This window comes from Candoia aspera, chromosome 1 (assembly GCF_035149785.1).
Source record: "Candoia aspera isolate rCanAsp1 chromosome 1, rCanAsp1.hap2, whole genome shotgun sequence".
NCBI lineage: Eukaryota > Metazoa > Chordata > Lepidosauria > Squamata > Boidae > Candoia > Candoia aspera.
Window position 1 is genome coordinate 65,693,083 of NC_086153.1, and position 26,962 is coordinate 65,720,044.

Genomic DNA, 26,962 nt, shown 5'->3' on the forward strand with positions numbered 1-26,962 from the left:
GCGATATTTATCCTCCAAAACGTTCTGAGAGAATCATAGAGACGTCTTCCCTTTCCCAGTTAAACTGAACTCCCAGTTAAAAATATGTAACCGTTGGCTAAAAAGAAACATGACACCTCTATATCCCTACTGCTATCAAAGGCAGCTCTTCAGAAAGACTGCATACCCCTGCTTTAGTTGTGTTACTTCAATGTTTCTCAACCTTGGCCACTTTAAGATATGTGGACTTCAACTCCCAGAATTCCCCAGCAGGCATGCTGGCTGAGGAATTCTGGGGGGTTGAAGTCCACACATCTTAAAGTGACTAAGATTGAGAAACACTGTGTTATCCACCAACGTTTTATTAGAACAGTTCTACTTATTTCAGTTGATTTCTAGAGGAAAATATCAACGGTGAGAAGTCAAAACAAACAAGACATGTACTGTACATTATGGGTCCCAGCCTTCGTATTGATCCAGCTACCTTTAATAGTCTGTGCTGCTATAGTGATTCTTTTTTTATTACTAAGAGGAGGGGGAACTAGCAAAGGAAATACAAATGAGGTGCAAAGTTACTGAAACAGTGCTTCCAAAAAAAAAAAAAGTTTGAGAAACAAGGTGCTGTGAGCTAAAAATACACAAAGCATTTGGGAGTTAGTTTGCGTAACAAATCTCCAGATACTGAAGAGTGAAGAGGGGAAAAAAAAACTACCAACACAGTAAGTGAATCTTATATAATTTCTTCGGAGAAATTGTTTGAATGTAAACATCCTGGGCAACTCTGTATCAGATATATTGTGACACTCTTTGATTTATTCTTTACTTATGAAAATACTCAAGTAATGTATTGTTTTATTTTAAAACTATTTAAAATAACAGTAAAACCTCCCTTGAGTCAAGCTTGTCTCATGGTGGTTATGTGAACATATTTATACGGTTTTCAAGAATATGGAAAAAGTCAATTACCACTTCCTACCTGAGTGGTCTTTTTTTTCCCCCTTGGCATTCTCAGTTTAGCCTACATATCTGGGATTCCCTGGTGGTCTTCCATCCAAATATTTGCCAGGTCCTGCCCTGCAGTTTATTTTTGAACTCAGTCAAGAATACTAGTTGCCGCCACCTGCTGTAGCTGCTTAAAATTAACTTTTATTTATTTTTATTGCTTCAATAAATAATGTTATAGCCTTCATTACTGCCCATAAGGACTCAATTTGATTTATCACACATTTATTAATGGCAAAAAGTTTTCTTAGAAGTCACAATAATTGTCTAAAATTAAATATGAACAATAATAAATTCATCTGGATTATTAGTCCATAAATAGGAATGAAATCATTTCAGACGCTGATACTTGTGATAAAGACTCTGACATATTTTTATTGCTGAAAAAAGTAGCAAACATTCAACAAACATAAAAGAGAACTAAGTTTCAAAGTCAGAAAAGGTTCACATGTTTAAGAAGGCATTGGTGACCAGTAAGGTAATACTGCAAAGTCCGATACGAACCTGTGTGTCAAATAATGCTCTCAGGAATGGTTTCATTTGTATTTTCTTCCATTTTTAGTCTTTGTATTCTCATAACTCTATGCCTCAATTTTTCACTTGGAGTATCCCCTGTCCAACTTAGCCATCTTTGTAACAAATACAAAAAGAATCTCTGCTGAGTACAGAATGCAAAGCAAGTACTTAACAAGTAGAATAAAGTAGTAAGAATCCAGTCAACCCAGAAAGGGTAAGGAATGGGCCCTACCATCTTTCCTTAGGCCCCCTAGCCATGTACAAACAAGGTGGTGGATGAACCCTTGTAAGACTTTTTTTAAAATGTTTTTTTCATATGGCTTTTTTGGACACACATAATCTTTTTTTAAATTGTTCTTTTTTATTATGTAAAGCACCCAGAGTTGGTTGGAGTTAGAAGTTCTTTTAAATGTATGCAATAAGTGAATACATAAAAACTTGACAGGTGGCTAAACACATCATTTGAAGCACCCACCATTTAAAGTTCCCATCTAGAGTCACTGGTGGTAGTTTCCCCACCCCCACCAGCCCAGTGGGTGACCATGTATGTGCATGTAGAATAAAGCCAGGGAATCCATCAGTTGGTTTTCTTAGCTAGTCCTGAATTAAAACTACAAGAACAGATTCACTAGCTGTTTAGGGTTCAGCTGTTGGGACAGCAATATTTCCACCAGCTTATTTTTCTGCCAGCGACTGGTGGACTGCCTTTTAGTGCAGCCTTCTGGACTAAAGTGCCCTTGGAGAGCTATAGGGAGAATGAGGAAACATGACCGAGAAGAGAGGAGACAGAATCAAGGTATGTAAGAATGCACAAAAGTTCTATTTCTTAACAAAATTGTAATTACATCTCATTTGTATATGTAGAAGACTATTTGGTGAGATCATGTGCAGAAAATACAGACACCAGTATTTTGGTAATAGCCAGCACACCTCAATTAATTACAGATCCACAGCTTTCCAAATCTCAGCCTTCCAATTCCTCATTATGGTTAAGATTGAATTCACATTAGAAGATTTAAGAATAAGCATTAATACAGGCAGCCCTGATCTGAAGACCTGGTTTCTAATTTTTCAGGCACGCACCCATATAGCATTCCTGGGTCTACTGTTTTTCTTGACTTTTTAGTAGTGCTGCCAGTTCTCATAATTATTGTCTACTGAAAAAGCTGTGATACTTCAGATTCATGTCTAGCAAATAACATTTCCGGCACCATAAAACTGCATTACTTTTTTTTTTTTCCAGAACACTGGTATCTCCATAGATAGTGTAGGCTACTGAAATGCAAGAGGATAGAAGTAAGCTTGGACAAACCCAACACTTGCCAAAATACAACAAACTTTTAAGAAAAAAACTAAAGAGACATCTTAGTGAAGATGTGAAATAACAAAAACAAGATAATAATGAGTGAGCAGTAACAATAGTCACAGAAGCCAATACTTTGGGGGAATGGAACTGTTCAAAGGGGCTGAAAATGATAGGTGATAAAAGATGGAATGAACATTCTGAATGAAGGCATGGCTGGCTAACCAGAACACTGAACAGGAATAATTCACGCTGCAACATTTCTTTGCAGGTCCTCCTTGTACATTTCTAAAGCATATTTCCAGTGAAGTATATACCAAGTTCTCCAACTGGGGAAGCTTTTATATATAAGTATCTTTATTAAAGCACAAACTGAAGAAACTTGCAGGAAAGATTGGGGAGCTGAGTTCCAAGCATGGAGAAAACCTCCTCTCTCACAAACATAGGACACAACACACACATGAAACTACAGTATATCTCTGTAATAGTTACCGTAAGGGTGAAGCTAGAAATGGTTCCCAGGATTGGCATTAAAGCATCCCTTAAAGTAAGGAAATAAACTACTTAATAAGTAGCAAAATGATGCTGAAACACACACACACACACACACGCACACACAGACACACTTACATGTATTAACTTACATTCAGCTTGGAATATATATATTGCAAGCTGAATGTAAGTTAAGTTAAACTTGTCATAAACAACATGTTGATACTTCAAACTGAGATGTTTACAACGCATTTAAATACAGAATCAGAATTGTAACTGCATTTTTCACAACATAGCTTTGCCATCACTTGAATCTCATACTTTCATATTTTGAGAAACACAGATGCTCATATTTTCTTAAAGTTATACAGGAAAATAAATATCTGAAAACTAGCACAAAAGATTTCACAATGTTATAATAAACAGGCTAATTTATTAGTGGTACTAAAACCACATGAGAGCCAGTTTGGTGTAGTGGTGAAGGCACTGGGCTAAAAACCGGGAGACCGTGAGTTCTAGTCCCGCCTTAGGCACAAAGCCAGCTGGGTAACCTTGGGCCAGTCACTTTCTCTCAGCCCTACGAAGGAGGCAATGGCAAACCACTTCTGAAAAACCTTTTCAAGAAGACTGCAGGGACAAGAAGTCACTACGGAACGGATTAAAAAAAAACCCACTTACAGCATTTCAAATTTGAGAATTTGATCAATGCATGCTCATCCCAGAAGTACATTTAATTTTCTGTTTTCCCATATATTTAACAGTTGCAAAAACCTTATCTAAAATATATATATTTAGCTTAAATTCCCTCAAATAATCTTACTTGAAAGCAAACAATTTTCTTTCCTCTCTATATCTATGCAAAGGGAGGGAAGACAGAAGACAAATTCTCAAAGAACTTGAATATTTGAGTCTTTTGAAACACTATGTAGTGATAGTGCCAGGTTTTCAACATTCAACATTTACATAAGTCTAGAAGTCTTACTCCGCTGCCTTATTAAACTATAAAACACATCACAGCAGTAACAAGGAGAATACTAACCAGAACAAATCACATACCATGGTATCAATATACAACACTGGATGTTTCTGATCTTTACTTTTCCATTTGAAGAAAAGAAAGAGTACAAGACAAATCAGGACAGCTACATTTTTGAGAGCCCTTATGTAGGTCACTTATCTTGGATTACTTTTCTTCATTTTAACCAACTTATCATTCGCAACTTATCACCGCCGAACAATGTTAATACAGTAATACTACTAGGTAACAGTTTAACTCTGAAGTTAACTAGGTCATTTTTGGCATACAAGATGACTCATTCATTCATGGTTGCCTCCACCCTCTGTTTTCCACCTTTCGAAGGGGAAAATATTTGTCCTCATGTATACTGTCAATCTTTCATCTGTTGCTAATAACTGAAAAATTATACACCAGAGTTCCTGCAGGACAGGACCCTATAATAAAATTAATCTAAACCAGACAATGTGAATTCATTTAGTAGGGCAAGGTGCTCTTACTTCTTTATTTATTTCGGCCTCCAATTTACTTTCTATTATTTCATCTATTGTTGAAGGAAAGTTTTTTTTTAATAAGAAAAACATGGAGTTTCTAAACATGTGTCATACTTATCTGCTACTATTTTCACTACTCACAGTCGTCCCATGTGTATATTCTACCTTTCGTTACAGTACAAAGATGTTTTTTTAAAAAAAACCCTGTTATTTTAACATCTCTCTGCATAAAGCACTCTGCATAAAGCACTCAAAACTGCATTAAAAGAAACCAGAGTGGCAGGCGCCAAGTGCCAATTAGAGCAAAGCAGCCCTAACAGTGCATATTCCTGTGGGCATCTATGGAGAGCCATGGAGGCAGCAGAGGTCCCACTGAGAGTGTATCAACATCCTTAAGCCCCAAAGTGGGAGTCTTTCTTCATAAAGAAATTGTTTTTACCCTGTAAATACTCTGAGTGCCATTTCTGTCCTTTTACCAGCTTGGCAATGTCATTTTTAAGTACACTGACCAGAACAATATACAGTATTCCAGGTATAGATTCGTATAAAGTCTTGCCTACATCAACGGTTTTATTTCCCAAGGATGGAATTTGCCTTTTTACAGCAGTTGCATAATATGCTGATGTTCTCACAGAACCAACCACCATGACTCCAGGACTCATTTCTTGCTTCAGGATTGGCAGATCAAATCCTTATATACGAAGGTTATACTTTTTCTTCTACTAAGGTCAGTGTTTTCATTGTTATGAAGCATGAGTTAATATTTGAAAGCGTTTGAGACAAACTATGCACTGTGTCTTTATTCTTGTTTTAAAGAGGGCAATAGATACTCTGCACTGCTGTATCCCTGAGCTAAAACCACTAATTTCAGCAAGCATCAGTATGGAATTCTTTTCAGTGGAAAAAAAAGTACAAAGCAAAAACATTAATTTTCCTACTTTATCCTAATTCATAACCTACCTTTGCAACCTACTTTAGGTAGGATTTTTTTTTTTTTGCTTTCTTAACTGAGAAACTGAGTCTTAAAGAAGAGAATCAAATATTTATTTAGTCCTATACCTTTGACCTTCAAAGTATTTTGAAACAATGAAATTTTGAAGCTCAACAATATTGATCCAGTGCCTGATAAGCCAGAGAGGACTTAGGCAATCCATGTAATCTAGTAATACTACTACATATGATACAAAGGCAAATATAAAATAAGCATACAGATTTCTGCCCTCTTGGGGCTTCAGTGGAAGTGGTCACAATGACTGTGATGATGGATGTGATAATTGCAGATACTCATTTCTTCAAAAGACAAACTGATGAAGCTGGGAAAAACGTGATTTGCTCAGGAAAACAAGTATGGATCAGAGGTGGAGGCAGAGCCTCAAACCCACTTTTGTGAATCCATGCTCATTCTGTCTCTCTGAGAACTACTCTCTAAATTCTGTCTGATCAATTCATTCTCCTACTGCATAAGATTTGCTTATCCAGTAAGGCTGTGTAATATTTCTGATTCAAAGGCAAAAAGGTACTTCAGAGAACATGGAGAAACCAACGTAGCACCTGTCCGCAACTCCTTAAAGCAACCAATCTTTGTCCTTGCATACAGCAGCTGCTCTCTGTAGCTGCCCTGCAATCCTGGGAAAAAGTATTTCATTTAGGAGTTGTAGACAGGTGATACTCTTACCTCCCATCTGTCCAGTTCCCTTTCAAGAATCCCCAATCTGTCCTGAAGGTCTGTGCATCTGTCATCATCCTATTCCCAATGTTTCTAAATTTTTTCTTTCTTTCCACCCCAGTTCTGATAAACTTGCTATCACCTCCCATATATTCCATCTTCCAAAGCTATCTGGTTCCCCCCACTGCCATCTCAAAAAGCCAGAGGCAATGAAGTCTATCCTTTGTCTTTTTTTTTTTTTAAGGGAAGAAAGATTGGAATAAAGATGAGTATTTTCACTTTGAGACACCCCATGTCAAGCATAGGCGTACACAGAATAATTCATGAACAGAGATGGGAAAATATCTGCAAGTGCAGGCATGTTTATACTTCCGCCTCCTCATTTTATGTTCATCCCTCTTGGAAATGTGTCCTCTTGGGTTCTGAGTGTGGCATCAGTTGTGACCCCAGGATAGAGGTGGGGATTGTGGTCACTAGCATCAGGGACAATGTGGCTTTCAGAGGTGCTGAACTGCAAATAACCAGATGGGAACCAGGCTCAACCCTTGCAAAACTGAGTTGCTGTGGGTTCTGGGACCTCCCATCTTTGGCTCTGAAGGTGGTGGCACTCCTCCAGACAAAGCTGGTGTGTAATTTGAGAGTCCTCTAGACTCTTGGCTCCTCTTTGACAAACTGGTGGTAGCAATGGCTAGGAAGGCCTTTACACAGCTTCATCTTGTTTGCCAATGGTGCTCATTCCTAGACCAGGAGTTCTTCTCACTGTCGCTCATTTTTTGAACACCATCATCTGGATTCGTGTAATGTGCTTGTCCAAAATGCAGTGGCATGGGTAGTTATGGGTATAGACTTCAGTTTACTCATGTAACACCTCTACTCATTGGCTATACTGGCTCCTACTGAAATTCTGAATGCAATTCAAGACGCTGATTACTATAGAACTTGATTATTTGTGACAACACCTGTCTCTCCTTTCTTCTGCTCATCCCACAACATCTGGCAGAGTGGGCATGCTCTAGGTCTCTTTTATCAAATAATGCCATGTAATGGGCCCCAGGAAGCATGTCTTCTATGTTATAGTGCCTGCCCTTTGGAACAGCATACCCCCAAGATATAGATGACCCCAACTGTGTGGACCTTTCATAAAGTGCTGAAGAGCACCGGGCCTGGGTATTGTGTAAGGCTGTTCTGGTGTCGTGAGTGCTTGTTTCACTGGATTTTGTTCTATATACAAAAGGTTGATCTTAATTGTTTTTAAGTACAATGGTCTTCAGCAAAGGATCGTTACCTTGTCGTGGTGCTGGAGCTTGAGCACCTCAATGATGCCATGAGCTAAACCGTGAAGGGCCACCCAAGACGGGAAGGTCATGACAGAGAGGTCAGACCAAATGCGATCCCTGGGGAAGGTAATGGCAACCCACCCCAGTATTCTTGCCGTGAAAACTAAATGGATCAGTACAACCAGAGATATGTCGGTATACCATCGGAAGATGAGACCCCCAGGTTGGAAGATGGTCAAAATGCTACTGGGGAGGAACAGAGGATGAGCTCAACTAGCCCCAGACGTGATGACGCAGCTAGCTCAAAGCCGAAAGGACGGCTAGCGGCCGACGGTGCTGGTGGTGAACGGCGAATCCGATGTTCTAAGGATCAACACACCATTGGAACCTGGAATGTAAGATCTATGAGCCAGGGCAAATTGGATGTGGTTATTGGTGAGATGTCAAGATTAAAGATAGACATCCTGGGTGTCAGTGAACTGAAATGGACTGGAATGGGCCACTTCACATCAAATGACCACCAGATCTACTACTGTGGACAAGAGGATCACAGAAGAAATGGAGTAGCCTTCATAATTAATAGTAAAGTGGCTAAAGCAGTGCTTGGATACAACCCAAAAAACGACAGAATGATCTCAATTCGAATTCAGGGCAAGCCATCTAACATCACAGTGATCCAAATATACGCCCCAACCACAAATGCTGAAGAAGCTGAAGTAGAGCAGTTCTATGAGGATCTGCAGCACCTACTGGACAACACGCCTAAAAGAGATGTTATTTTCATCACAGGAGACTGGAATGCTAAGGTGGGCAGTCAAATGACACCTCGAATTACAGGTAAGTATGGCCTGGGAGAACAAAACGAAGCAGGACATAGGCTGATAGAATTTTGCCAAGACAACTCACTCTGCATAACAAACACTCTCTTCCAACAACCTAAGAGACGGCTTTATACATGGACTTCACCAGATGGACAACACCGAAATCAGATTGATTACATCCTTTGCAGCCAAAGGTGGCGGACATCTGTACAGTCGGTAAAAACAAGGCCTGGAGCTGACTGTAGTTCAGATCACGAACTTCTTCTTGCACAATTTAGGATCAGACTAAAGAGATTACGGAAGACCCACAGATCAGCTAGATATGAGCTCACTAATATTCCTAACGAATATGCAGTGGAGGTGAGGAATCGATTTAAGGGTCTGGACTTAGTAGATAGGGTCCCAGAAGAACTCTGGACAGAAGTTGGCAGCATTGTTCAGGAGGCGGCAACAAAATACATCCCAAAGAAAGAGAAAACCAAGAAGGCAAAATGGCTGTCTGCTGAGACACTAGAAGTAGCCCAAGAAAGAAGGAAAGCAAAAGGCAACAGTGATAGGGGGAGATATGCCCAATTAAATACAAAATTCCAGAGATTAGCCAGAAGAGATAAGGAATTATTTTTAAACAAGCAATGCGCGGAAGTGGAAGAAGACAATAGAATAGGAAGGACAAGAGACCTCTTCCAGAAAATTAGAAACATTGGAGGTAAATTCCAGGCCAAAATGGGTATGATCAAAAACAAAGATGGCAAGGACCTAACAGAAGAAGAAGAGATCAAGAAAAGGTGGCAAGAATATACAGAAGACCTGTATAGGAAGGATAACAATATCGGGGATAGCTTTGACGGTGTGGTCAGTGAGCTAGAGCCAGACATCCTGAAGAGTGAGGTTGAGTGGGCCTTAAGAAGCATTGCTAATAGCAAGGCAGCAGGAGACGACGGCATCCCAGCTGAACTGTTCAAAATCTTGCAAGATGATGCTGTCAAGGTAATGCATGCTATATGCCAGCAAATTTGGAAAACACAAGAATGGCCATCAGATTGGAAAAAATCAATTTATATCCCCATACCAAAAAAGGGAAACACTAAAGAATGTTCAAACTATCGAACAGTGGCACTCATTTCACATGCCAGTAAGGTAATGCTCAAGATCCTGCAAGGTAGACTTCAGCAATTCATGGAGCGAGAATTGCCAGATGTACAATCTGGGTTTAGAAAAGGCAGAGGAACTAGAGACCAAATTGCCAATATCCGCTGGATAATGGAAAAAGCCAGGGAGTTTCAGAAAAACATCTATTTCTGTTTTATTGACTATTCTAAAGCCTTTGACTGTGTGGACCATAACAAATTGTGGCAAGTTCTTAGCGGTATGGGGATACCAAGTCATCTTGTATGCCTCCTGAAGAATCTGTATAACGACCAAGTAGCAACAGTAAGAACAGACCACGGAACAACGGACTGGTTTAAGATTGGGAAAGGAGTACGGCAGGGCTGTATCCTCTCACCCTACCTATTCAACTTGTATGCAGAACACATCATGCGACAAGCTGGCCTTGAGGAATCCAAGGCTGGAGTTAAAATCTCTGGAAGAAACATTAACAATCTCAGATATGCAGATGATACCACTTTGATGGCTGAAAGTGAAGAGGAACTGAGGAGCCTTATGATGAAGGTGAAAGAAGAAAGTGCAAAAGCTGGCTTGCAGCTAAACCTCAAGAAAACCAAGATTATGGCAACCAGCTTGATTGATAACTGGCAAATAGAGGGAGAAAATGTAGAAGCAGTGAAAGACTTTGTATTCCTAGGTACAAAGATTACTGCAGATGCTGACTGCAGTCAGGAAATCAGAAGACGCTTAATCCTTGGGAGAAGAGCAATGACAAATCTCAATAAAATAGTTAAGAGCAGAGACATCACACTGACAACAAAGGCCCGCATAGTTAAAGCAATGGTGTTCCCTGTAGTAACATATGGCTGTGAGAGCTGGACCATAAGGAAGGCTGAGCGAAGGAAGATCGATGCTTTTGAACTGTGGTGTTGGAGGAAAATTCTGAGAGTGCCTTGGACTGCAAGAAGATCAAACCAGTCCATCCTCCAGGCAATAAAGCCAGACTGCTCACTTGAGGGAATGATATTAAAGGCAAAACTGAAATACTTTGGCCACATAATGAGAAGACAGGACACCCTGGAGAAGATGCTGATGCTGGGGAGAGTGGAAGGCAAAAGGAAGAGGGGCCGACCAAGGGCAAGATGGATGGATGATATTCTAGAGGTGACGGACTCGTCCCTGGGGGAGCTGGGGGTGTTGACGACCGACAGGAAGCTCTGGCGTGGGCTGGTCCATGAAGTCACGAAGAGTCGGAAGCGACTAAACGAATAAACAACAACAAGTACAATGGTGTTATTTCACTGATCATTAGGTGCCCTGAGTTGCCCTGATAGAGCAACCATATAAATCTATATAATCTAAATAAGTAAATAATGGTAAACTAGACACAAAGAAGGTTGCAGACATAGCCAGCTCCTCTGCAAATTCTAGCTGTACATTTATTCAGAAAACAACTCAAAGAGAAATGATTCAAAGAATAATCCTGCCAGCTAGAAACAGTGCAGAAATAATTTTCTGATGTTTACACTAATTCCAAGTCCAGCATACCTATATTCTTACAACTGTTCTAACAATATTTAGAATTATTTGTCCAGAATTCTGGTAACTGATGATTCACTTTCCCATCTACTCACTTCTATCTGACCATTATACACAAGGCATATACTTTAACAAGATTAAACTGGTTTTTTTTTAAAATCCGAAGTGCTCACATCTCATAAGTTATATTTTAGAGACAAGTAGAATCAGAGGAAACAAAACAATAAAATAATATGCTGTGCAAGTAAAGCCACTGAACCAAAATAAGCTATTCCATGAGAAAGGCATGTCAAGTTCCAATGCCTCTGAGAGTATGCCTACGGCAAAAAGTGTACCACATCAGAAACTGCCTCCTTTGAAACGTAAACATATGAAGTAAGTTTTTTGAAGAAGAGGTTCAATAATATTCTGAAAAAAAGTTTTAGCTCTTCATATCAAAATGAGAAAATTCTAAACTGTAAACCCTCTGGAACATTAGACAGGATTTTGGTACCTATATAAGAGTGATGGTTCTCAAATATATTTGTCTACAATCTAGGCATGGATAGCTACAGATAATTATATAGGGAATTTAAAATTGTAATATTGTATTTAATAAATGACACGTCGGTAACAAATCATTGTTAGAATCTGATGGCCCACTGTTAGAACAATACCAAATAATCTGATCATTTACACGTTTGTATTAACTGAGTTTTTCTGAAAAATTTACTAGCTTGAACTAGACAGATATCAGATATGATCATCTAATTTGTTACTACAAAGACTGCTTCAAATGAGTCCAGAATCACAGCTTAAAACACCAGTAAATCCTTATGAAAGCAAAGATTTTTCCTTAAAACATGACAACAGTACTAGGAAATCTTAATATTTCTAATCCATTGTCATACAGCTTTTTGAAGGTTTTCCTTCAATAGATTCAACAATATATCTAGCATCTGCTCTACTGAAATGTTTTCTTATATACTTGGAAACCATACTGCTGATTATACTGTATTCCACAAGACTCGTATTATGTAATCCTATAAAAATGGAATAGACGTTGCATTGTGGCTAAAACCAATCATTTGCAAAAGATTTCCAGTTCTTCCTTCTCTTTTATATCAAGGTACAGTATAAAAGAGCCAGATATGCTTTTTCCCCCAAAACTGAATATAGACAACTCCTATTTATTTTTACAATTGTTAGGTGACTACATACCAGTTCAATCTTTCTCAATCTTACCAAGACACCCTACTCAGATTAATCTCTTTTTAGATCCAATTCAATCAATTCAAACATCAAGAGGAAAAAAACAAATGAACACAGATTTCACTGATTTTAGTACATTAAAGGGCATTCCTCTCAAATACAATTATTGTGCCATACTGTCAACTAAAGCAATACAGCAACTGAGATATTAGGAGGAAGGAAGAGAATCAGTTTCTACTGCTAACAGGCCTATAATGCCACACTCTATTGATAAATTCAATGCAAGTAAGGATTTGACTGGAGAAAATGGAGAAAATCTCTGTGGACACTAAGAGTTGAAAACGACTTGATGGCACATTATCTATCTATCTATCTATCTATCTATCCATCCATCCATCCATCTATCATCCATCTATCATCTATCTATCATCTATCTATCAATCTATCAATCTATCAATCTATCAATCTATCTATCTAGGATTTGACTCTTATTACAAGGCAAATCACAGGCTCCCCAGTAGGAAGCATTTTAAAGGGAAGGTGGCAAGACTGGATTCAATTCACTTTGGAAATAAAGCCAGTACTTGGAATAATGGGAAAGTATGTGGCTGAAAGGATTGAAATTTATATCATGTTTTAACCTTAAAGAGAACTTTTATAAAATGATGTATCATTGGTATTTGTCACCAGAGAAATTGTCTAGAACGTATAAAGATACTTTGAATCTTTGCTGGAAATGTGAACAACATGAAGGGACATTTCATCATATTTGGTGGACAAGTAAAAAAACCAAAAAAAATTGGATACAAATACATATATTAATTCAAAAGATTTTAAAGATTAAAGTACAATTGAATCCAGAGACTTTTCTTTTGGGACTAATGGACAGGCAACTAGAAAAAAGTCATGGAATTTTGTTTTTGTATATGACAACTGCAGCGAGACTATTACATGCTCAAAAATGGAAAGGTCTGATACTACCCACAATGGAGGAATTGTTGGTGAAGATGATGGAACTTGCAGAGATGGCTAAATTAACTTATTTGATCAGAGAAAAACCAGTATCTACGTTTATGGGTGACTGGAATCCCTTATAGACTTTTTGCCTGAAACAGAAAAAAATCCACTTATGATTTGTGGTTTTGACGATTAAAAAAAAAGATAATAGAAAAAAGTGAGCTTTTTTTGTAATCATAGAGTACGAGATAATTTTGTAATTGAACTTATATTTGCTGCAAAGGAAATCGGAAGTTCTTTCTAATTCTTTTCCCTCCCTCCCTCTCTTCCTCTTTATTAGGTTGTGTCAGTTCTTTATAAAACTTTTAATAAAATTTATTAAAAAAAAGAAATAGGGCCAATACTTAGTGCTGAAACAATCATATCACTCTGTATGCAGTAATGCTAGAAAGGTTCTTGATAATCTAAATACAAAATTCTTTTACTGCACAAATCCACGGTCGTGGTTTTGTACGTGATGATTATACCAAACAATAGGGGAAAAAACAAGACCAAAATTGGTCTCTGTATCAGTGATAGGTCAGTCTGTACGTACATTATAGTTCGTATTAACCAAAAGATGAAGCAGGCAAGTACTATGGCCTGCATATAAAATACAAGTGACCACATAAGCCCCACAAGTCTCCCAGGCCTCCCCATAAATTCTCTAAGAAGCATATCAACTAATCTTCTATAGAATATTCAGTATGTTGATACAAGTCGTTCCATTTTAAATTTGCTACTGAATCTACTACATGATTCCTGAAAGGTGTTAGTAAGGAGTCTTCAGTTCTGACATGCAGCAAGTCTTCTGCATCATCTTTTGTAAGATCTGTACCAAAGAAAGGTAAACTTACCAGCAGTTCTTTTAACAGTAGTCTTCCTCTTCCTTCAGCCTACAACTGAGTCCTTATACTAAGCGTAATGGCTCCACCTACCAGGAAGCAAAAGAATTGTCAATCAAGAACATCACAGGGTATCACCTTGCCCTCTTCCACATCAGTTAAAAGATTTTTTTGGAATCAAATGTGATACAAAAATCTCACTAAAGTTCACTTGAGGGAGATAAGCTTATTAAAGCAATGTTGTAGATGTTTGGAGAACAGGGTAAAAAAAGTTCATGTAGGAATTCCATTTATCAATTTCATCTCCTTCTAATCGAAATTAGAATTTTACTATAGAAGAGGACTTCTCCATAATAGCTCAGTCACCACCCAAGGACCACACATAATAGTTAAGTATCATCAGCAGAAAGAAGAGCCATAATTTCCCTATCTGAATATACAATAACCTTCCAACTACAGCAATAAGTCTATATATCATAGATATACCTATTCATTTATACATCTGTGTTAAGATACATTTTGTGTACAAGTTTTTTTTAAAAGTAACTAGCATAAGTCACAGTATGATAGACTTTACTATGTACACTCCACTCTAAGAATCTCATTTAATTGCGTGTAAGAAATTTCAGATTAGGATGTTTCTACCTACCTATTTCTTCAGCTGAAAAAAGTGTTAGTGGTATAATCTAGAGGAAGAACATCTCATACCCAGTCTGTGAAGATCAACTGCAATATATTTGCTTCACCCTAGGACTGAGAGTTGATTCTGATACAGCTGTGAAGCAAAAGTGCTTCTGTTATCTTGGCAAAGGCAAACTCTGAAACATTTCCCAATAAAAAAAGATAATCAAAATACAAGATAATAGAGATGACTCTTACTTTAAGCCATCTAGAATGTGCAGTGAATTCATCAGACTTAAGTTTCAAAGACTCTAGACCCCATCTTTATATAAAAATTAGGCACCACTCAAGAATAATTATCTTTACCCGATAGCAATATTTCTACTCTTGTGGAAGACAGAATAATAGACCAGCCATATGAACTCTTTCTAAGTAGCAAACATGCTTGAATCACTGTTCAGTTAAGCAATCTGCTTCAAATTTACTTTATATAGAAAAATGGGATTTATTTATTTATTTTTCAAATTTATATCACCGCCCCTCTCCCCAAAAAGGGGGACTCTGGGCAGTTCATAATAAAATCCATAATTAAAACCATAAAAATATAATTACAATAACAACAGCCAGTATAAATAAAAATAAAATAAATACAGAATCCAAGAAGCGAAGATGTCATTCTTGGGGAGGTTTCTATGATACTAGCCAACCCCAGGAGGAACTATTGCCTCTTCTACCCCAAGCGAGGCAGCAGAACCAGGTCTTCAAGTTCTCCCAGAAGCCCAGGAGCAAAGGGGCCTGCTTCACCTCTGGGGGCAGAATGTTCCAGAGGGCGGGTTCCACTGCAGAGAAGGCCTGCCTTCTGGACCCCGCCAAGTGGAATACCCTTACTGGCAGGATCTGTAGCATGCCCTCTCTGCATGAATGGGTGGGATGGGTCGATGTTATGGGGATGAGACGGTCCCTCAGGTAACCTGGCCCCATGCCATGTAAGTCTTTAAAGGTCATAACTAACACCTTGAATTGGACCCAGAGGCAAACTGGCACCCAGTGCAGCTTGTGCAGCAGTGGCATTACATGCACCGATCTTGAGGCACCAATAACTGCCTGCATGGCCGCATTCTGGGCCAGTTGAAGCTTCTGGATACTCTTCAAGGGTAGCCCCATGTAAAGCACATTGCAGTAGTTTCTATGGGAGATGAACAGGGCATGAGTGACTGTTTGGAGGGCACCTCAATCCAGGAAAGTAACTGGTACACAACATGGAGTTGCACAAAGGCTCTTCTGGCCATGACTGCCACCTGCCCTTTGAGCAGGAGTTGTGAGTCCAAAAGAATCCCCAGGTTATGCACCGGGTCTGCCTGGGGCAATGCAACCCCATCCAGAAGTAAGGATGATAACTTCCTGGATACCAAGGAGCTGTCAACCCACAGCCACTCCGACTTATCAGGGCTCAGCTGAAGCCTGTTGTTCCCAATCCAGACCCCCACAACCCGCAGGCACTGAGAAAGGGCAGCCACCGCATCACTAACCTCACCCAGGATGGAGATGCATAATTGAATATCATCAGGATATTGATGATACCTCGTTCCGTGATGACGGATCTCACCCAGCAGTTTCATGTAGATGTTAAAAAGGAGGGAGAGAGTACCCTGCGGCGCCCCACAAAGGAGGGGCAGAGGGTTGGGCCTCTTGCTCCCTATCACCACTGATTGGGACTAGCCCTGGAGGAAGGAGGTGAATCAGCACAGAACTATGCTGCCTACCCCCAACTCCCTGAGCCGACCCAAAAGGATATCATGGTCGATGGTATCGAAAGCCGCTGAGAGGTCAAGAAGAGCCAGGATGGATGCACTCCCTCCATCCCGCTCCCACCAGAGATCCATAAGTGCGACCAAGGCTGTTTCCGTCCCATATCCAGGCCTGAAACCTGACTGGAAGAGGTCTAGATAATCTGTTTCATCCAGAATCCTCTGGAGTTGTAAAGTCACCACTTTCTCAACTACCTTCCCCAGAAAGGGGAGATGGGAGACAGGACAAAAATTGTCCAACACAGTAGGGTCCAGTGATGGTTTCTTGATGAGGGGGTGTACCAGCGCCTCCTTGAAGGCAGCCGGAAACACCCCCTCTCTCAAGGATGTATTAACCATTGCTTGGACCCAACCACATGTCCCCTCCTGGGCTGCCTTCACCAGCCAGGAAGAGCATGGGTCTAGATGACATGTGGTGGCATTCACAGTCCGGAGGATCCTGTCCACTTCCTTAGGTCCAACAGGATCAACCTGCTCCTAGATAACTGGGTAAATACATTCCCTTGGCATCTCCTCAGACTGTGCCTCACGCTTAGAGTCCAACTTGGAACGGATTCGAGTGACTTTACCCTGCAGATGCTCAGAAAACTCCTCCGCACGGCCCTGTAGGTGGATCACCGAATCCACCTTATCCAAAAGGGATAGAATAATCTTAAACAGGACTGTCAGGCAGCATTCTGCGGACGCAATAAGAGCGGAGAAATATTGATGTTTCATCACTCTTACTGCCACAAGGTAGGCCTTAATAGTGGCTCTAGCTTGTATTTGGTTGGATTCGGTCTTTGTCTTCTTCCAGGGGTGGTCTAGATGTCTCTTGACCCTCTTCAGAACCCACAACTCCTCCATAATCCACAGGGAGTGCCGGGTTCGATGAGCAAGAGAGGTCGCACAGGCGTGATCCTGTCCAAGGCCCCGGCTGCCTCCCTATTCCAGGCAGCCACCAGGGCCTCCACTGAACCGTGGATTAGATCCTTGGGTATAACCCCCAGCTCCTTCTGAAATTCCCTTGGGTCCATCAGTTGCTGGGGGTGGACCAATCTAATGGGTCCTGCCTCCCTGCGGAGTGGGGTAGCCCAGGAGAATCTCAGGGCCACCAGGGTGTGATCTGACCATGACAATGGGTACAGATCTAACTCTCCACTCAGATCACATTGCCACTGCTCTGACAAGAAAACCAAGTCCGGCATGAGGCCGCTGTCTTGAGTTGGGTCCCAAATAATCTGGGACAGGCCCATGGCTGCCATGGAAACCATGAACTCCCACGGTGCCTCCAAGGCATGCCCCAGGGATGGCAGGTTGAAGTCCCCCAGAACCATAAGCCTGGGGAACTCCACCGCCAACCACGAGACGGCCTCCAGCAGCTTAGGCAGGGGGGTTGCTATGCAGCAGGGAGGTTGGTACAGCAGCAACACTCCCAACTGCTCTCGGGAACCCAACTGAAAAATGGTCTCACAACCGGCCACTTGTTTTAAAACATTCCTACAAATATTATTTTTTGTTTTATATAAATGGCAAGTCTATACTTTTAAAAAAATGTTTCACAGACAGAAACTGAGGAAATTAATCAATGACAGAAACAATTTTCCTTTTAACTTTAAATATTTCAGGGAAATAAAAATAATTGAAAAAATGACAAGAAAGCCTTGTCAGCACTACAGAGCTCTAAAGAGAAGCTAAATAAATGATTGTTCAATTCTAGGGGAACATATATCCTGATTAAAACAGGGCATTGAAGAAACTAATTTTTTAAATATCCTGGAAGACATATAATTACTGATAATTACTGTTTTAACTACAAAATCACTACTTTTAGATCTACATTTAACAGTAGGAAGAATAGGTAACATGTTCTACATTTATAATGTATTTTATTCTTAGATTTACAATGAAATAAATGTTTGCCATTAAATTTACCGAAAAGAAACCTGCCCCCCCCCCCCAGTAATCCACCTTAAAAATCAGGGTTTGTTTCACATTTGTGTACAGATATTTGTTGTGGTGCTACTTGTCATGAAGGGATGAACCAGGACATTCTGCTTTTCTTCAGTTGCACTGGAATGGGAGTACAGTATAATGGAACAGAAAATTGCAGTGATAAGGAAGGGATGGAAATCTGCACATCAACCCCAGAGTTTTTGTTCAGGCTTTAAGCTTTGCCGCTACCTTTTCCTATTGGGAAAGTAAAAGAAAGTATGCTGAAAGAAGCGTAGTTTAAGAGCTAGAGAAAAGAGCTAGAGAACTCTTTGTAATTTGGTGCCACTTTAGCAGCTCTACATGAAAATAAACATTCCTGGTGGACTTTAAGTCATGATGCAAAGTCAATGACACTATTCATAATGAATTATTTCTGTACAGCTTCAGTTGGGTGGGTGGGGAGGATTAGAGTTATCAGGAGTATGTTTCTTTCAGGTAAATATAATATTAAGCAATTTTTCAAGGGTTGAAAGTTCCTGAAGTAGAAATCTACGGTTCTTTCAAGTATATAAATGGACAATGAGAAAACCTACAGATGACATCTGTTTAGTTTTAGTGTACTACGCTAACGCATGGGGGGAAAAAAAAACTGTTCCAGTAATAGAATGTAATAAAATAACAGAATCAAACAATGACTGTACTTTGAAGAACCTTAATGTTCCAGATGTTTTGGCTCCAGTTTCAAAATATGAACATGCAATTTTCATATGTAAGTTTCCTGTATCTACATGGTATTCAGACAGTAACATTTCAATTATTCGGTTTATGAGAGGCAATCATATAGTCTTTTTATCATCTGATTTGATGGTAGCACTGTTACCTTAACTAATGCATAAGACTGTCAGTCAGGAGTATCCAAAACTGAACCCTGTGAATGAAGTAATCACACAGAGTTCCTATTCATCTTTAGGCTGAAGAGCAGCCCAACTTCAAAGAAAACTTTAACTTCAAAGAAAATGTATCATCTGCACAAAAGTCAGAAAAACAATTCTATAGCCATTCTACTTAATGTATTGTCAATATCTGCTTTGGCAACTTTTTTTGCAAAGTCCTAAATACCGTTTATATTAAGCTAAGGTTTGAAAAGTTAAAGGCACTAAAAACTGGATTCCTGCCAACATTTTAAAGGAAGACACTACAAATCTGCAACTTATGAGAATTTAATTATTTGATAAGCTGATATGAAGGAAGCAGCTCTAATACACAAAAGAGGGACCTAGATATAGGTTCACAGAAACGCTGGTGCCATCTGAGATACTGAGCATAATCAACTCATATCAGCACATATAAATCAGATTTTTAAAAAACAGAAATAAAAGTGAGATATTTGCCACTCATCACAAGAGATCTTTTTTTTTTTTTTACTTTTTTCTCTTTCTGAGAATAATAAAAACATCTACAATTCCGTTTTTAAACCCAGATGGTATACCCTTCCTTTATTTACTGTCCTTGCTATAATGTCGATGAGTATGCGTTCCAACTATTCCTTCCCCAAACTGTAAAGGACCTTTATAAACAGTACAAAGTAGAAAGCTTTATACTTTTAACTCGGTGTTATAATAATAAAGCAGGATTATGATAAACTTTATATACAATTTCAATCTCCCCCCTTCCCTAAAGTTCTTAATGCTCTTTAAACTGTGAAAACCATTTCCCCTTCTCCTAATGTTCAATTAGTAAGGTGCTATAATGCTAAAAATTTCTTTCTGAAGTACAGAGAACTGCCTAGGCAGCCTTTAATTAATCTTTTCCTATAATCCTATGTACTAACCATGCAGTAAGTCCCATTGAACTCAGCACTGCTTCCTTCTGAAAGAGAAATGCTTAAAGTTGTATAGTCTAGCCATTGGCATATGTGACCGAAGTGAGAATCTGAAATCCATTCTGGATACAATGGGCCAGTTTTCCATTCAGCAGAAAAGCATGCTGGCTAGGGAATTCTGGGAGTTGAAGTCCACTCATCTTAAAGTTGCCAAGTTTGAAAAACACTGCTTTAAACTGAAAGGAATTTAAGACACCATGATTAACTTAATTCCTTTCTATTTCAAGTGTAAATTCTTAGTATGATAATCAGATTCCACTCCACAGAGCTTGACAGTTCTGAACATATTAAGAAAAAAATAAATGAAAGCTAACTGGTTAATCTATATACACTGGATGAGTGTTTTATTAACTTTGGAGCCAGGAGGATAGAACATGATAGCTCAGATGGGATTTACATCTGGACAAATAAAAATTACATGTTCCCCCTTACATCCACCCATGGCATTTAATAGATGTACTGTATGAACAAGTCAGCTGCTCAGGAACAAGCATCACTGCACTACACAACAGTCAATCTGATGATTGTACCATAATTTTATGGCTTTAATAACATAGCCCATTAAAACTAAGGTTAGGTAAAGGTAAAGGTTTCCCTTGACATTAAGTCCAGTCGTGTCCGACTCTAGGGGGAGGTGCTCATCTCCGTTTCAAAGCCGAAGAGCCGGCGTTTGTCCGCAGACACTTCCGTGGTCATGTGGCCGGCATGACTACACGGAATGCCGTTACCTGCCTGCCGAAGTGGTACCTATTAATCTACTGACATTTGCATGTTTTCGAACTGCTAGGTTGGCAGGAGCTGGGACTAGCAACGGGAGCTTACCCCGTCATGTGGATTCGAACCGCTGACCTTCCGATTGGCAAGCTCAGCAGCTCAGCGGTTTAACCCACAGCGCCACCGCATCCCTTAAAACTCAGGTTACATATACTTTATTTTCCAAGCATACGTTCCTACGAACGGGTTTTTTTTATAGTTCTACTGTTACACAATTACTGCTTTAAGACTCACTACTGTCACTGCTTTAAGACTCCACATATATGCAACAGTACTGAATTCATTTAATTAAGCAAGCATTCTCCAATGTGAAGGCTTCCAATTATGGTAGACATTGATTCCCACCATATTCAGATTGCTTTAAACTTTAAAGTTTAAAAACTTTAAGCTTCAGCCTGTTACAATTACATAACAAAGGGTATTTTTCTCTCTCTGGCAGGAAGCCAATCAACTCTAATATTTCAGCCACCCTAAGAGATTGCAAAGCAGGAAAGGGTCACCTACCACCAAGGTGAGGAAGGTTCAGCTACTAAAATGTTCATTACATTTGCTCTGTTATGAGTAACTGAGAAACATGACCACACATAATTGGATCCAGGCATATATCTGAACAACAAACAATGCAAGACAAGGGTAGGAAATACAAGCGGAACCATGGGCTAAATGCAGGAAAGGAAGACTGCTGTTCAGAGAGTTGTTGTACACGAGATGGGCGGCAGAGAATTAATTAATTAATTAATTAGCACACATTTACTTTGCATACTTGTTCTATATAAAAGATTCGAATTTTCAGATTTATTACAGTGGCAAAAAAGAAGGTCACAAGACTGGAATCTGGAAAATCCCAGAGTCGAAAGATTCTTCTCCCTTAAAAGATAAATAAAAAATAAAGAACACTAAACTCGTTTTCTAAATATTGTGAAATTCTCCTTTTTCTTCCCATGAGAGTTATATTTCATATCAATGTTAGTGATTATATAGCTACGGTAACATTTGTGAACTTTCATATCTAATTCCCAATAGTCTCAGCAATATTTATTTATTTATCTATCTGATTTATATCTTACAATTCAAGGTGGAGTACTTAATGCTTCCTATTTTCCGATGGTATACCGGTGACGGTGCTGGTGGTGAACGGCGAATCCGATGTTCTAAGGATCAACACACTATTGGAACCTGGAATGTAAGATCTATGAGCCAGGGCAAATTGGATGTGGTTAGTAGTGAGATGTCAAGATTAAACATAGACATTTTGGGTGTCAGTGAACTGAAATGGACTGGAATGGGCCACTTCACATCACATGACCACCAGATCTACTACTGTGGACAAGAGGACCACAGGAGAAATGGAGTAGCCTTCATAATTAATAGTAAAGTGGCTAAAGCAGTGCTTGGATACAATCCAAAAAATGATAGCATGATCTCAATTCGAATTCAGGGCAAGCCATCTATCATCACAGTGATCCAAATATACGCCCCAACCACAGATGCTGAAGAAGCTGAAGTAGAGCAGTTCTATGAGGATCTGCAGCACCCACTGGACAACACGCCTAAAAGAGATGTTATTTTCATCACAGGAGACTGGAATGCTAAGGTGGGCAGTCAAATGACACCTGGAATTACAGGTAAGCACAGCCTGGGAGAACAAAGCGAAGCAGGACATAGGCTGATAGAATTTTGCCAAGACAACTCACTCTGAATAACAAACACTCTCTTCCAACAACCTAAGAGACGGCTTTATACATGGACTTCACCAGATGGACAACACCGAAATCAGATTGACTACATCCTTTGCAGCCAAAGGTGGCAGACATCTATACAGTCGGTAAAAACAAGACCTGGAGCTGACTGTAGTTCCGATCATGAACTTCTTCTTGCACAGTTTAGGATCAAAGAGATTAGAGAAGACCCACAGATCAGCTAGATATGAGCTCACTAATATTCCTAAGGAATATGCAGTGGAGGTGAAGAATAGATTTAAGGGACTGGACTTAGTAGATAGGGTCCCGGAAGAACTCTGGACAGAAGTTCGCAACATTGTTCAGGAGGCGGCAACAAAATACATCCCAAAGAAAGAGAAAACCAAGAAGGCAAAATGGCTGTCTGCTGAGACACTAGAAGTAGCCCAAGAAAGAAGGAAAGCAAAAGGCAACAGTGATGGGGGGAGATTTGCCCAATTAAATGCAAAATTCCAGAGGTTAGCCAGAAGAGATAAGGAATTATTTTTAAACAAGCAATGCATGGAAGTGGAAGAAGACAATAGAATAGGAAGGACAAGAGACCTCTTCCAGAAAATTAGAAACATCGGAGATAAATTCCAGGCCAAAATGGGTATGATCAAAAACAAAGATGGCAAGGACCTAACAGAAGAAGAAGAGATCAAGAAAAGGTGGCAAGAATATACAGAAGACCTGTATAGGAAGGATAATAAAGCAGGGATAGCTTTGACGGTGTGGTCAGTGAGCTAGAGCCAGACATCCTGAAGAGTGAGGTTGAATGGGCCTTAAGAAGCATTGCTAATAACAAGGCAGTAGGAGATGACGGCATCCCAGCTGAACTGTTCAAAATCTTGCAAGATGATGCTGTCAAGGTAATGCATGCTATATGCCAGCAAATTTGGAAAACACAAGAATGGCCATCAGATTGGAAAAAATCAACTTATATCCCCATACCAAAAAAGGGAAACACGAAAGAATGTTCAAACTATCAAACAGTGGCACTCATTTCACATGCCAGTAAGGTAATGCTCAAGATCCTGCAAGGTAGACTTCAGCAATTCATGGAGCGAGAATCGCCAGATGTACAAGCTGGGTTTAGAAAAGGCAGAGGAACTAGGGACCAAATTGCCAATATCCGCTGGATAATGGAAAAAGCAGGGAGTTTCAGAAAAACATCTATTTCTGTTTTATTGACTATTCTAAAGCCTTTGACTTTGTGGACCATAACAAATTGTGGCAAGTTCTTAGTGGTATGGGGATATCAAGTCATCTTGTCTGCCTCCTGAAGAATCTGTATAACGACCAAGTAGCAACAGTAAGAACAGACCACGGAACAACGGACTGGTTTAAGATTGGGAAAGGAGTGCGGCAGGGCTGTATACTCTCACCCTACCTATTCAACTTGTATGCAGAACACATCATGCTACATGGGGGGCTTGAGGAATCCAAGGCTGGAGTTAAAATCACTGGAAGAAACATTAACGATCTCAGATATGCAGATGATACCACTTTGATGGCTGAAAGCGAAGAGGAACTGAGGAGCCTTATGATGAAGGTGAAAGAAGAAAGTGCAAAAGCTGGCTTGCAGCTAAACCTCAAAAAAACCAAGGTTATGGCAACCAGCTTGATTGATAACTGGCAAATAGAGGGAGAAAATGTAGAAGCAGTGAAAGACTTTGTATTTCTAGGTGTGAAGATTACTGCAGTTGCTGACTGCAGTCAGGAAATCAGAAGACGCTTAATCCTTGGGAGAAGAGCAATGACAAATCTCAATAAAATAGTTAAGAGCAGAGAAATCACACTGACAGCAAAGGTCCGCATAGTTAAAGCAATGGTGTTCCCTGTAGTAACATATGGCTGCGAGAGCTGGACCATAAGGAAGGCTGAGAGAAGGAAGATAGATGCTTTTGAACTGTGGTGTTGGAGGAAAATTCTGAGAGTGCCTTGGACTGCAAGAAGATCAAACCAGTCCATCCTCCAGGAAATAAAGCCAGACTGCTCACTTGAGGGAATGATAGTAAAGGCAAAACTGAAATACTTTGGCCACATAATGAGAAGACAGGACACCGTGGAGAAGATGCTGATGCTAGGGATTGTGGAAGGCAAAAGGAAGAGGGGCCGACCAAGGGCAAGGTGGATGGATGATATTCTAGAGGTGACGGACTCGTCCCTGGGGGAGCTGGGGGTGTTGATGACCGACAAGAAGCTCTGGCGTGGGCTGGTCCATGAAGTCACAAAGAGTCGGAAGCGACTAAACTAATAAACAACATCCAATTTTCCCCACAATTATTTGAGGTGGGCTAGGCTAAGTGACTAGCCTAAAATCACCCAGTTAGCTTCTGTGCCTAAAGGAGGATTAGAATGAATGGTCTCCCAGTTTCTGATACAACGCTTTGAACATTACACCAAACTGGATCTCTCCGGTAGTCAGAGTTGTAAAGAACTGAAAAAATTCCTGATACATTACAAGTTTTGCTAAAGATAAAATCAGAAATCTTGAAACTGTGCTAAACATTTCATTCACAATGATGTGCATTCCTGTAAAATAATGAACTGTGTACAATTCTATAAATACAGAATCATTTAATACACTTAGCTTCCATGTACATATAGAAAACATCAACTTGAGAAGAATCATACATGGCAACAACTATGGAAAGTTAACCATAATGTTTCACTACATTTCTAAGCAATGGTGTTATAGCAGTGAACTCCCTTTTTGTAGTAAAATGCTAACCTATTTACAATATAGCCAGTAGAATGTATTCTCTCCAGCTCTTTCACTCAACATTCATAATTGCAATACATTAAAATACTCAATATTATTCATCTGTATTTCTCAGTATTTGTTTATATTATTCATCATTTTTCTTATTATATGCCAGAGAACATTAAAATCAGACTGACTGACCAAGATATTCTCATCCTCTCTCATGCTCCATTTCTTTCTTCTGCTAGTAAGTTGTATTTCTAAAGAAAACCACAAATTAGCGTTCTTCACCAGGTGCATTACCATACCTCTCACACTATAACACTTGTGCAATATGAGAGCTTGACTTTGATCATGAATAAAGCCTGTTATTAATAACATTTAATAGGCAGGTGAATTGGACATCTCTTTCACGTGCAAGTAACAAGCTGATTACCACAGAATGAATCAAATTTAACAAGCTATAAACTTGTTCTACATTTTGTATGTTGGAGACCAATGTTAGGGAAGACACAATGACATATTTTTATTATGTGGGCATTTTACACATTTTGGTTCAAATATCTGTCTTTACAATTAATGTTTCTCCTTTATGTAAATATTACTTTGCTTTATTTTTTATGTGTTGTTGAATTTAAAAAAGGGCCATATCACAGTGCCAAGCTAAATTCATATTGTTTACCTTTGCACTTTCCCCCACTCTCTAATCAATAGCAGATGCAGGGAGTAACCAAATCAAGATTATGGCAGAGGGAGAAGGGCTTTAACCCTCTCTCCATGGAGTGGTCCTAAAGGAAATAACATTGGGATCTTCTCCTATGGCAAATAGGAAATGCATGGGACTGGATTCCAATGGGGATCTAATCAAGAGTTCAACAGTCAACTCCCCCTACTCAATCCAAGCAGTTATATTTCAATTGCTAAGACTACAACACTGGATGGAAAACATGAAGCAACTATAAAATGTTATAGTTTCAGATTTCTCTTTCGACCATTCACATCATATATTTCAAGACTTACACTCATTTTGGGAGCATTACCTATGCTTAAAACTACCATTAAAAAGACAGATGAACAAACAAGCAGCTGCGTTGACTCATTAAAGTGAATCTAAGATCCCAGTAGGATAAAGGCCAAATAAAATGTTTTTGCACACACTGGACATAGATTGGAGAACAGGGAAACTATCACACCATTCACAGTCCACTTACCCACTCACCAACCAAACACCCTGAGTTAGAGTTCTGGAAAATTCAAACTTTTATTTATGGTTTTATGACATTTTAACTGCT

General features: G+C 39.5%; 1 protein-coding gene across 3 annotated transcripts in view; it reads right to left on the bottom strand.

Moving 5' to 3' along the window:
• CRIM1 (cysteine rich transmembrane BMP regulator 1) overlaps positions 1 to 26,962 on the bottom strand; it is a 159,528-nt gene that overhangs the window by 101,738 nt on the left and 30,828 nt on the right. Inside the window, exon 1 of one of the 3 annotated variants that reach the window (XM_063305829.1) lies at positions 14,256 to 14,327. The exons of the other annotated variants lie outside the window; for them this stretch is intronic. The gene's annotated coding sequence lies outside the window, so the exon portion shown is untranslated. Of the gene's footprint in view, positions 1 to 14,255; positions 14,328 to 26,962 lie in introns of those variants that run through there. 3 annotated transcript variants of the gene reach the window in all.